Here is a 9,878-nt window from a genome sequence, read left to right as displayed (position 1 = left end):
TCCTCCTACCTCTGCCTCTCAAGTACTGGGATTAAAGGTGTGCACCACCACACCTGGCTTAAATTTATTTATTTATTTGAGAGAGCAAAGGAAGGAAAGAGACAGAGACAGACAGAGAGAGAGAGAGAGAGAGAATGGGCATGCCAGGGCCTCCAGCCACTGCAAACAAACCCCACACACATATACCACCTTGTGCATTTGGCTTATGTGTGTCCTGGGAAATCAAACTGAGGTCCTTTGGCTTTACAGACAAGCATCTTAACCTCTAAGCCATCTCTCCAGACCTGTCATCTTTTTTTTTCCGCCTGAGGTAGGGTCTCACTCCAGCTCAGGTTGACTTGGAATTCACTATGTAGTTTCAGGGTGGCCTTGACCTCCTAGCGACCCTCCTACCTCTGTCTCCTTAGTGCTGGGATTAAAGGCGTGCATCACCATGCCCAGCTCTTATTTTACACACACACACACACACACACACACACACACACACACATTTTTTTTTTGTTTGTTTTTCGAGTTAGGGTCTCACTCTGGCTCAGGCTGACCTGGAATTCACTATGTAGTCTCAGGGTGGCCTCGAACTCTCGGCGATCCTCCTACCTCTGCCTCCCAAGTGCTGGGACTAAAGGCGTGCGCCACCATGCCCGGCTACAATTTATTTATTTATGAGAGATGGGGAGAGCGAAAGGGCACGCCAGGGCCTCCAGCCACTGCAAATGAACTCCAGATGCATGTGCCCCTTTGTGCATCTGTCTTACATGGATCCTGGAGAATCGAACCAAGATCCTTTGGCCTTGGCAGGCAAATGCCTTAACCGCTAAATTATCTCTCTAGCCCTATCATCTCTTTCATAATGAACTATCCCCCAACAATGTATGCATAATCATTCTTGTTTTTTTAATCGCAAACTTGCAGTTTGGGCAGGGCCTCCACTGGGGTAGCATGGTGGGGGTCAGGTGCTCTCTTACAGGATAGCTCCATTTTGAGGCTGATGATCCACTGGGTGTTGGCCATTGGTTGGAGCATTTCCCAGGGGCTTTCCCTGGGTTCCTCACAGTCTGACCTGCAACAATGCAGCCTCATTTCTGCCATATTTTGTTAATGTCGCAGCCACAGAGCCTATCCAGAGGTACCAGGACCCCCATCTCTTGACAAGGGAGGGATGGGGGGGCACACAAAGAATTTATAGTGATTTTTTTTTTTGGAGATAGGATCTCACTCTAGCCCAGACTGCCCTTAGAATTCACTGTGTAATCCCAGGCTGGTTTGAACTCATAGCAATCCCTCTACCTCTGCCTCTCAAGTGCTGGGATTAAAGGTATGTGCCAACCATGCCTGATTTACGGTGATCTTTAATCCACCACAACTAGTGAACACCCACTCTTGTCACCAACAGCACCATGCAAACCTTTCCTGTCTTACCATGTCCCCAGTATGGTTCCAGTGTAGCTTGGATCCTGATTCGGCAGTTAGGATTGTTAGGATAACTAGTCAAACGCTATTGCTGGACGTGCCCGGTGGTAAACCGAGAAGTGACTTTTTTCCTTGTACTACTGTTTTCTCTTATACCTTCTTCTTATTAATACCTTCTTATTGCTCCACATTTTCCATGTTTTTATTACCAATCCAGTCCTGGCCACTTTGCCAACGACTTGCCTCTTCTCTCAGGTTCCTCTGAGTCACCCTGCTCTCCTGCTGCCCCAGGCCAGTGCCCTCTAGGCTGGATGCCAGCCCACGGTGCCAGGCTGCTCCTCACCACCAATTTTTTTTTCCGAGGTAGGTCTCACTCTAGCTCAGGCTGACCTGGAATTCACTATGTATTCCTAGGGTAGCCTCAAACTCATGGCAATCCTTCTACCTCTGCCTCCTGAGTCCTGGGATTAAAGGTGCGTGCCACCACGCCTGGCCTCACCACTATCTTTTTTTTTTTCCTTCTTTTATTTATTTATTTACTTATTCTTATTGATAACTCCCATAAATGTAAACAATATCCCATGGTAATTTCCCCTCTTTCCCCTTTGAAACTCCACTCTCCATCATATCCCTTCTCCCATCAGTCTTTTATTTTGATGTCATCATCTTTTCCTCCTATTATGATCATCTTGTGTTAAGCATTCTGCCACTACTATCTGGGCATGTGACACCTTTTCTGTTGTAAGTATTCCTTTAATGTTTATTTTTCTCTATTTTACTTTAGTTTGGGTTTTTCTTAAAAAAAAAAAAAAAAACAACTTTTGACCATGGTGGCATATATCTTTAATCCCAGCATTCAAGAGGCAGAGGTAGGAGGATTGCCATGAGTTCAAGGTCAGCCTGGGCTAGAGTGAGACCCTACCTGAAAACTTTAAAAAAATTATTTATTTGATAGAGGGAGGGGGAGAGAAAGAGAGGTGTACAGGGGTGTACCAGGGACTCTTGCTGCTGCAAATAGAACTACAGATGCATGAAGCCACTTTGTGTATCTGGTTTTATGTCAGAACTAGGTAAGTGAACCTGGCCAGCAGGCTATACAAGCTTGCATTTTTAACTGTGGAGCCATCTCTCCAGCCCATTTTTCTCTTTTTGAGATGAAATCCCAGGCTGCCCTGAATTTACTACATAGGCCAGACTGGCTTTGAATTTATAGCAATCTACCTGCCTCAGTCTCCTGAGGACTGAGATTATAGATGTTGTGTGAAATAAAGAGGCATGATGTCTTCTGTTAAGAGATAGGTTAAAGATGGCTCAGCAGTTAAAGGTACTGCTTGTAATGCTTGATGGCCTGGGTTTGATTCCCCAGAGCCCATATAAAGCCAAATGCACAAAGTGACACATGCATCTTGAGTTTGTTTGCAGTGGCAGGAGGCCCTAGTGCACCTATACTCATTTTCTCTGTGTCGGCCTCTTTCTCTCATCTGTTCTCAATAAATAAATAAAAATTTTAGGCAATTGTCATGGTTTATTGTCTATAATTATAGAAGTTTTCAATAATAAAAAATAACTTTAAAACTTTTAAAAAGAGAATCCCACTTCTGGAAGGATCTCGTTGTTTGGGAAGCCCACCTTCCTGAGTTAGCTGTCCTGGACACCCAGAGTCAGCCAAAGCTGCCTTTGCTTTAAGTAAAGTTCCTGTCTGCATCTAGTGAAAGGTCCCCAAGTCTTCCTTCCTCTACCCTAGAAATTGCTTTGTTTTTATATTTTAACCAGTTATGTCAGATTGCCAGGCCAAACTCTGAGTGAGAGTAACATCCAGGACCTTGCCTGTGTTAGGGAATATAAAAATGCCAGCAAATGGAGAGATTGCTTAGTGGTTAAGGTGTCTGCCTGCCAAGCCAAAGGACCCCAGCTCGATTCCCCAGGACCCATGTAATCCAGATGCACAAGGGGATGCATGCATCTGGAGTTTGTTTGCAGTGGCTGGAGGCCCTGGTGTGCCCTTTCTCTTTCCCTCAAGTAAATAAATAAATTTAAAATGCCGGTAAACACTCCCCCCCAGCACTTTTTTGGTTTTTTTTTTTTTTGAGGTAGGGTCTCACTCTAGCTCAGGGTGACCTGAAATTCACTATGTAGTCTCAGGGTGGCCTTGAATTCACAGTGATCCTCCTACCTCTGCCTCCTAAGTGCTGAGATTAAAGGCGTGTGCCACCATGCCTGACAAATCCTCTCCTTTTGTGCTTGCTTGCTAGATCTCTAAGAAGCTATGCACCCTTCTGTAGAAAGTAGTGTCTTGACAATATACTTTGGCTTGGGTGGTTGTTCTTGCACCCTGGACTCATTTCTAACAGTGTGAGCAACTGTGTCTGGCATATTTTTAATTCTTTTTATTTTTTAAAATTATTTTTATTTAATTGACAGAAAGAGGCAGAGAGAAAGAGAGACAGAGAGAAAGAGAGAGGGAGGGAGGGGGAGATAACGGGCATTCCAGGGCCTCCAGCTGTTGCAAACAAACTCCAGGCACATGTGTCACCTTGTGCATCTGGCTTACATGGGTCCTGGGGAATTGAACCTGGGTCCTTTGGCTTTGCAGGCAAGTGCCTTAACTGCTAAGCCATCCCTCCAGTTCTAATTTACTTTTATGTTATTTGTAATCAGGGAGAAGAGAGACAGTAAGCCAGATGCACATGGCAATGCATGTGTCTGGAGTTAGCAGTGGCTAGAGACCCTAGTGCACCCATTCTCTAAAATAAATAAAATATGAATATTAAAATATATTATTTTCAAGCAGAAAGACAAAGACAGAGACAGAAGGAGGAAGGGAAGGAGGGAGGGAGAGAAATACGAGAATGAATATGGGTGCATCAAAGCCTCTTGCTGTTGCATAGGGACTCCAAATGCATGCCCCACTTTGTGCATCTGGCTTTATGTGGGTACTGGGGAATTGAATCCAGGCCAGTAGGCATTGCAACCAAGTGCCTTTAACCACTGGGAAATTTCCCCAGCTCTGTTTCTCTCTCTCTCTTTTTTTTCCCCCGAGGTAGGGTCTCACACTAGCCCAGGCTGACCTGGAATTCACTATCTAATCTCAGGCTGGCCTTTCTAGTGCTGGGATTAAAAGTGTGCACCACCACACCTGGCCCTCTTGTTCACTTTAAAAAAAAATATTTGAGAGGGAGGGAGGGAGAGAATGAATGGCTGTGCCAGGGCCTTCAGCCACTGTAAACAAATTCCCGATGCATGTGCCCCCTCGTGCATCTCGTTCACATGGGTCCTGGGGAATCAAATGTGGATTCTTTGGCTTCACAGCCATCTCTTGGAGCCATCTCTCCAGCCCCTCTTGCTCGTTTTTATCTGTCCTTGGTAGGAAGGCCGAGCTGGTAACAGGGAGGGGTAGTGATGGCATAAGCAGCAGCAGAAGGCAGAGTGAAAACAGCAGCGGCAGCAAGAGGTCGCTGCAGAGCCATTCCAGAGCCACCCTAGAGTGGAGAGCAGAGCCGGCAGAGACAATGAGGACTGGAGATGGCTGGGTTCACAGACACTCCGGATCTGAGAACTGTGACTATAGGAGCGGAGGGTCCTTACACTAAGGCCCTTGCCAAGTCAGAGTAGTAACACACCACTCCATTGCTCACTGCTGCTAGCAATGAAGGGTTATAAAAGCTACCAAGTATCTGGCCTACTGAGGTTAAAGCTCAGAGCAATACGCCTCCAGAGTGAGTACCTACAGCCCAAGTCTTGGGCTTCTGGTTGTCAGGACTGTAAGCCTCTGGGTCTGCCAGTCCAGTCCCTAGGCCTTGGGTACTCAGGAATCTGAAACTGCCAATACCAGAAGATCTCTTCCTTGCTCATTCATGATTCCCATCTGGGAAGGTCAGAGACTCAAGCCAGCTGACAGGTAACAGGTAGTGGAGCACTTTTCTGTCTTTTTAAATTTTATTATTATTATTATTATTATTATTATTTAAATACCAGTGCCAGGACCTCAGCCCCTGAAATCGAACTCCAGATGCTTGTACCACCTAGTGGTCACGTGCGACCTTGTGCTTGCCTCACCTTTTGTGCATCTGGCTTATGTGGGATCTGGAGAGTCAAACGTGGGTCCTCAGGCTTTGCAGGCAAGCGTCTTAACCTCTAAGCCACCTCTCTAGTGCTCCTGTCTTTTTTTTTTTCTTCATATGGTAGATCAAACCCTTCTTGAGAAAGGGGCATGGGACACACATGAGAACTTGCATGTTTAAAAACACAAGTGTTTGAAGCCGAGTGCAGTGGTGCATGCCTGTAATCCAGCCATTTGGGAAGCTAAGGCAGGAGGTTCACTGCAGGTTTACAGCCAGCCAGGTCTACACAGTGAATTCCAGGGTACAAAGAAAAGACCCTGTCTTGGGTCCACTGTAGGAAAGGTGGTGAAAGAATATGAGAGTCAAAAGAAGGGCAGGACTGCTTACAATGCAATCTTCCAGACACAATTTGGCCTTGATATTCATGACCTCACAATGCCTAATACTACCTACACAAGATCCTTTATAACAGGAGGAAAGATGACGACATCAAAATAAAAGACTAATTCAGAGGGGGAGGGGATATGATGGAGAGTGGATTTGTGAAGGGGAAGGTGGGGGAGGGGAGGAAATCATCATGGTTTATTATCTGTAATTATGGAAGTTGTTAATAAAAAGTTTAAAAAAGAAAGACCCTGTCTCAACCCTGTCATCCAAAATTATGTTTCTTTTAAAACAAATTTTATTTGAGAGAAAGGCAGATAGAAAGAATGGGCACATAAGAGGTCAGTTACTGCAAATGAACTCCAGATGCATGGACCATTTTGTGCATCTGGCTTATGTGAGTCCTGGGAATTGATCCTAGGTCCTTTGGCTTTGCAGTCAAGCACTTTAATCACTAAGCCATCTCTTCAGCCTTAAGTTTTTTGTTGTAGTTTTTTTTTTTTTTTCTTCCCTGAGGCAGGGTCTCACTCTAACCTAGGTTGACCTGGAATTCACTATGTAGTCTCAGGGTGGCCTTGAACTCATGGTGATCCTCCTACCTCTGCCTTCCAAATGCTGGGATTAAAGGTGTGCGCCACCATGCCTGGCTACTTTTTTCTTTTTTTTTTTCGAGGTAGGGTCTCACTCTGGTCCAGGCTGACCTGGAATTGACTATGTAGGCTCAGGGTGGCCTTGAACTCATGGCGATCCTCCTACCTCTGCCTCCCGAGTGCAGGGATTAAAGGCATGCGCCACCACGCCTGGCTACTTTTCAGTTTTTATAGGCATCCATTTATTCTTCCTCCTTTTATTTCCTTTCTTTTTTTTTTTAATATTTTATTTATTTATTTGAGAGTGACAGAGACAGAGAGAAAGACAGATAGAGGGAGAGAGAGAGAATGGGTGCGCTAGGGCTTCCAGCCTCTGCAAACGAACTCCAGACGCGTGCACCCCCTTGTGCATCTGGCTAACGTGGGACCTGGGGAACCGAGCCTTGAACCGGGGTCCTTAGGCTTCACAGGCGAGCACTTAACCGCTAAGCCATCTCTCCAGCCCCTTTCTTTTTCTTTTGAGGCAGGGTTTTGAACTAGTCCAGGCTGATCTGAACTTCACTCTGTAGCCAAGGCTGGCCTCAAAGTCACAGTGGTTCTCTTACCTCAGCCTCCCTAGGGTTGGGATTATAGGCCTGAACCACCATAGCCAGCTCCATTTATTTCTCTCATTTCTTTGGAGATAGCAATGATAATTTCTTTTGTTGACCATTTCTTCTCCCCTCAGTTTGTGTGCTCTATAAAGCTTTTTTTCTTTTTCTTGTTTTTTACCTTTGGCTGTCTATATCTACAGGCAGGGACCATAAAGGGACTGGAAGCTCCAACTTTCACCCTAGGGAGCTTGAGCCTGATTCCCTGAGGGCAGCCTCCTTGGCTCTTTCTATTGGGCAACCTCTGATGCCAGAATACTTGTGTTTTATGGGGACAGGACACACTCATCTTCTGCTTGGCTGGGGTCCTGAGGTCAGATCATCCTGCAGCCCAGTGATCATTGCTGTGTTGACAGCATCTCTTGGGTATACAAGAGCTTTTTTTGGGTCAGGTCTGGCAGCCTCAGCCCAGAGCCTCTCCAAGGATGGATCTCCTGTCTGCTAGTGTGAGGCAGGGCAGTTGGTGGGCTTTGCAGGAGGTTGAGCATCTAGGGGGTAGCCTGTTCACTTCAGGGACAGCATTCATACTGCAGCCATCTCTTTCCACCCCCAGGACAGAGGAATCTACCACTTGGTTCTTCAGTGTAGTTGGGCTGTTACAGTGTTATTTATTGACTTGAGAGAGGGAAAGAGGAAGATAGGGAGAATGGGTCACCAGGGCGCCTCCAGCCACTGCAAATGAACTCCTGATGCAAGAGCCACCTTGCGTACCTTGCTCATGTAGGTACTAGGGAGTTGAATCTGGGTGTTAAAGCATTTTTTAAATCTATTTCTATTTGCAAGGACAGTAAGAAAATGGGTGTGCCAAGGCCACCAACCACTGCAAACAAACTCCAGATGCATGTGCCACTTTGTGCATCTTGCTTTATGTGGGTACTGGGGAATCAAACTCAGGTCATTAGGCTTTACCGGAAAGTACCTTAACCACTGAGCCATCTCTCCAGCCCAGTTTTTTCTTTTTGCTTTCAGTCCCCTTTGCTGTGATATCTTAAAATAAGCCTTCTGCTGCCTGGGCTTTGGGGAGGTTGTGAGAGCAGCCGAGTTTGCACTCTATTCAGAAACCAAAAGTAATGACCTTCAAAAGGAGATTTGGCCCAGCTACAGGAAGCCCTAAGTCCAGGCTCCCCTTGCTCAAAATGCTCACCCCTCTTCTAAGGGCAATTACACTTCTGTGGTTTTTCTTCTTTTTCAAGGCAGTGTTTCACTCTTTAGCCTAGGCTGATCTAGAACTCACTTTGTAGACCAGGCTGGCTTCAAAATCATGGTGCTCCTTCTACCTCAGCCTCCTGAGTGCTGGGATTAAAGTTGTATGCCACCACGCCCAGACCACTTCTCCTCCTCTAAGCCTTTGGAGTTGGCCACCCTGGTTAGAAGTGACCCTCTCTGGCCAGGCCAAGCATGGTCACCTCCAGGCTTACTCGCATCACCCTCCAAAGTTCCTACCTCACAGCTCACCTATCCCACCCATGCTGTATTGTCTTCCCACCTCACTGACTCATGGCCCTCATCCACAGGCCAGCATGGGAGGCACTCTTGTCCCTGGCATGGGCCCAATCTTTGGCTATTGTGGTTCCCACTTGCCCAGCTGCACTGCAGCCATGCTTTCAGGGGGAGCCTGCCCACTGCAGGCTTTTTGGACACTTGGCCTTTTTCCTTTCACCTAGACTGGCCTTACTGGCCTCCTGGGCGCTGACTTATGGCCACAGTAGCTACAGTGAGGATCTGGCATGTCTCCCCCAAGGCCTTGCCTCTGCTTGGCAACAGTGCCCCAATACTGCCTTGCCTCTTCTGCATGATGCCCGGATGCTTGTGTTTGATAGCATGACAGCTTCCTGTGGGCTGGGAGGCCCCTGCTAGACACTAGGCCCATCAGAGTTCTTTCTTAGGGAGAACTGGAAAGGGGATCAGCTCCTCTGCCAGAGGCCAGGCTGTTAGCTCATGCCTCAGCTCTTCAGCCCATACTGCTCATGGCTCATGCCATTTTTCCTGGGAATACATTTGCTGCCTGCCTGACTGAGCTCTGCCCGACCTTGGTCAGGGAGGAGGATTTGCCTCTGTGGTGACCAGAAGAGCCCCCAGGAAAGACCAAGCCCTGCCCTGTGCCCCACAGTTCGGCCCGCAATTGCACGCAGCTGCTCTGGGACAGCTGGATGAATGAGCACTCCATCTGATGAGGGTTTTTTTTTTTTTTTTTTTTTCTTGTCATGTCTTTTGTCAGCAGCTCACTTAGTGTGGGGCCAGAGAAGGGCTGCTCTTCTCAGAGCTGTGGGGACACCAATGCATTGCACTAGACAGATTCAATGTCTTGTGGAATGAAAACAGAGGACTCAGCTTTTGTGAAGTGGGAAGATGACATTGAGCCCAAGAGCAGTAAAGCAGGGTTGGGGAGAGGGGAAGATGGCTGAGGCCTGGTCCTGGTCAGATGCAGTCTAACTGTGCCACCTCAGGCAGGGACCTATTCCCTCTGGTTATGGCTTTTGCTTGTCAAACAGTAAGGGAAAAGCTTAGGGTTGTAGCCCTAAGTAGCTCACTGGCATAACTTCAAGCCCAGCCATCTGCCCCCCAGGTAATTCAGACAGCAAAGGCCTTCATTGCTGAACAACCAGCTGCTCTTCCCTGGGTAGTGATGAGGCCCATCCTAGCCTTTGCTGCCTGCGAGGGAACTCGGCACTCTGTCCACAACCTTCCTGAGGGACTCTGTGGAAGGCAGTGAAAGGGCAGAGACAATCACTATTCCTCCTTAGAGGGTGGCACCATGTTGAGGGATGAGACAGGTAGACCTT

The sequence above is a fragment of the Jaculus jaculus genome, chromosome 4 (genome assembly GCF_020740685.1).
Source record: "Jaculus jaculus isolate mJacJac1 chromosome 4, mJacJac1.mat.Y.cur, whole genome shotgun sequence".
NCBI classification, from domain to species: Eukaryota; Metazoa; Chordata; class Mammalia; order Rodentia; family Dipodidae; genus Jaculus; species Jaculus jaculus.
The sequence above is the reverse complement of the archived record's forward strand: the minus strand, read 5'-3'. Positions refer to the sequence as shown.